The sequence below is a fragment of the Eutrema salsugineum genome, unplaced genomic scaffold, assembly GCF_000478725.1.
Source record: "Eutrema salsugineum unplaced genomic scaffold, Eutsalg1_0 scaffold_4, whole genome shotgun sequence".
In the NCBI taxonomy this organism is placed as follows: domain Eukaryota; kingdom Viridiplantae; phylum Streptophyta; class Magnoliopsida; order Brassicales; family Brassicaceae; genus Eutrema; species Eutrema salsugineum.
Window position 1 is genome coordinate 12,703,755 of NW_006256686.1, and position 3,667 is coordinate 12,707,421.

Consider the following 3,667-nt stretch of genomic DNA (forward strand, 5'->3'; position numbering starts at 1 on the left):
GTGCCTTTGACAAGCCTCGCATCTCGATACCACATCTTGAGCGTCTTGAACATAGTCGGCCACCAGAAGCCGCTTTGCAAAACTTTGGCAACCGTCTTGAATGCACCTAGGTGACCACCGTACGCTGAACCGTGGCATTCTTGTAGCACCGGATGGATCTCTTCTTCGGCCAAGCATCGCCTATAGAGATGGTCCTTGTTAAGCCGTAAAGATACGGCTCATCCCAATGATATCTCATCACATCTCTAAAGAACTTTTTCCTCTGATAGGCATCAAGATCCGGTGGCTCTAAACCGCAAGATAGGTAGTTCACAAGATCCGCGAACCATGGGAGGCTTCTTTCTTTGATTGTATTGGCCTCTTCCACCTCTAAGTAAGACCGTACCAGCATGAGATGTTCCTCAGGTAAAGCATCGTCTATGGGGACCTTTTCTTCAATCCTCAGCCTTGAGAGATGATCTGCGGCCCCATTTTCTATGCCTTTCTTGTCAAGTATCTCCATGTCGAACTCTTGGAGCAATAGGACCCATCTCAAAAGCCTCGGCTTAGCGTCTTTCTTAGACATCAAGTACCTCAAGGCCGCGTGATCAGTGTAGACCGTAACCTTTGATCCCACTAGATAACTCCTGAATTTGTCAAATGCAAACACAATGGCAAGCATTTCCTTCTCGGTGGTTGCATACTTTTCTTGAGCTGAGTCCAAGGTGCGGCTGGCATAATAAATCACATGGAGTTTCTTATCTTTCTTCTGCCCCAAGACAGCTCCCACGGCATAGTCAGATGCATCAGTCATCACTTCGAAAGGTAAAGACCAATCGGGAGCTTGTACAATTGGTGCACTGATCAAAGCCTCCTTGATCCTCTTAAACGCTTCCTCACACTCTTCATCAAAGATAAACTCCACCTCTTTGCACAATAGCCTAGTTAAAGGCCTAGCTATCTTGGAGAAATCCTTAATGAACCGCCTATAGAACCCAGCGTGCCCAAGAAAGCTTCTTATCCCTTTTACAGAATTCGGAGCTTGTAGGTTCACCATTACCTCGATTTTGGCCTTGTCCACCTCAATTCCCTTCTCTGATACCTTGTGCCCCAAGACAATGCCTTCTTGTACCATGAAATGACACTTCTCCCAGTTCAATACAAGCCTATGCTCCTCACATCTCTTTAGAACCTGAGAAAGATTAGCAAGACATTCGGAGAAAGAGGAACCGTATACGGAGAAATCATCCATAAACACCTCAACTTTCTCTTCAATTAGATCAGAGAAAATGTGCATCATGCATCTTTGAAAAGTGGCCGGTGCATTACACAAACCGAAAGGCATTCTCCTATAAGCATAAGTGCCATAAGGGCAAGTGAATGTCGTTTTCTCTTGGTCTCTTGGATCTATTGGTATTTGGAAGAATCCAGAGTATCCATCGAGAAAACAGAAGTAAGGATGATTGGCTAATCGTTCAAGCATTTGATCAATGAATGGTAAAGGGAAATGATCTTTTCTTGATGCGGAATTCAATTTCCTATAGTCAATGCACATGCGATGGCCGGTTATAGTTCTTTGGGCTATGAGTTCATCCTTATCATTTTTTACCACCGTGATACCACCTTTCTTGGGCACAACGTGCACAGGTGATACCCACCGAGAGTCAGAGATTGGATATATGATCCCTGCCTCAAGGAGCTTTAGTATCTCCTTCTTAACCACCTCTTTGAGGTTCGGGTTAAGGCGACGTTGGTGCTCAATAGAGGACATGGCTTGGTCCTCCAGGTGGATCCGGTGAGTGCATACATCAGGAGAGATTCCTCTTATGTCGGCCAAGGAATACCCTATTGCTCTCCTGAATTTCTTGATTTCATTAAGCAATGCACGTTCTTCATGTTCAAGCAAACTATCGTTTATGATCACAGGGAAAGTGGAGTTCAAGCCTAAGAACGCATACCTGAGCCCTGTTGGTAGAGGCTTGAGCTCAACAGGTGGAGCGTCTGCCTCATTCCAATCGGTATCAAAGCTACATTGGCCCGGAACAGCTTCCTCGGCCTTTTCCTTGTTCTCGCGCGGATTACCATCGTCCTTGATATGAGTTGCCACGGCCATGATATCCCGAGGTGTCTCCTCTGTTTCCATGGACCCCTCGCTGTCTAAAATGTCGAGGCCACTCTTTCTGAGCTCCAAGAACCTAGCCTCAGCTCCAAGTTCCTTCGGTTAGTCCAAAAGTTGCTTGTACACCTCGCTTTCCTCGTTCAAGTACCCGTGCTCGCTTTGTTCACGTGTAAGGACCACTTGTAACGGATCCTCTGCGTTCAACTCTTCTAGGAGCTCATCAGCTAGCTCCTCCATCACTTCCACATAGAAAACCTGACCTCCAATAGTCGGTTTCTTCATCATCTCTTTCACATTGAACTTCATATGCTCGGAACCGATGTGTAGTTCAATCATTCCTCCTCTCACATCTATAATGGCTCCTGCGGTCGCTAGGAACGGTCGGCCCAAGATGATAGGGTCCAATGGTTCCTCGTCCATCTCAAGAACTATGAAGTCCGTGGGGATTTCTATCTCACCGATCCTTAAAGGTAAATCCTCAAGCAAACCCACCGGTAAGCGAACCGATCTATCAGCTAGTATAAGAGAAATCTTGGCCGGCTTGTAACTTTTGTATCCCAATCTCTTCGCCACCGTGTATGGCATTAAGCTCACAGAAGCTCCTAGATCACACAAGCAGTTTGAGAACTTCAAGTGACCTAAAGCACACGGTAAGGTAAAGCTGCCCGGATCGGATAGCTTCCTTGGTATAGACCTCCTTTGTATTATGGCGCTGCATTCATGGCTCAGTATTACCATACCCTGGAGCTCCTTTGTCTTGTTGAGGATCGCATCTTTTAGAAACTTCCCGAGCTGTGGTATAGCTAAGAAAGCATCTATAATGGGTAAGGTGAGTTGCGTGTTCTCCAAGTGTTTCTCAAAGACCGCTTTGGCTTTGTCTAAGATTTTCTTCTTGAAACGCCCTGGGAACGGTATCTTGGGTTGGTAAGGTGGTGGTGGAACGTATGGCTTTTCAAGCTCAGTTGTCTTTTCCACCTCTTTTCCTTTATCCTTGATCGGTTCTTTCTCAAAATCCGCTTCTTTACACGCATCACCTGAGGCTGCCTCCCCCTCTGATTGCTCATTGGCCTCAATGAGCGTAGTTTTAGGCGTTGGAGCTTGTAGTTCTTTACCACTTCTCAATGTAATGGCGTTCACATACTCCTTGGGGTTTGGCTCCGGTTTACCTGGTAAAGCCGGGCCTCGGGATGATGTAGAGGCTTGATTCTGCTTAAGCTCTCTGATATCTTGCTGCATTGTCGCGTGCTGGCTCTCAACTCTCTGTTGACCCTGTAACAGTTGCTGTAATATCCCACAGACATCGTTTCCCATCTGATTCTGACCCGTTCCCTGATGCTGTCGCTGAGGACCCATCGGCTGCGGATTGAACCCTGGTGGAAAATTGTGATGCTGCGGTTGGCTGGTGAAGTTGTTACCCTGAGCTGCTTGATTTTGTTGAGTGTAGCCGTGCTGTTGCCCACTAAACTGTTGCTTGGGCTGGAAGGTATTCTGATAGGAGCCTTTTGAGCGTAGCTTGTGTGTTGCGGAGCAGGTAGATTTGATCGTGAGGGTTAGCTACATTTGGGTTTC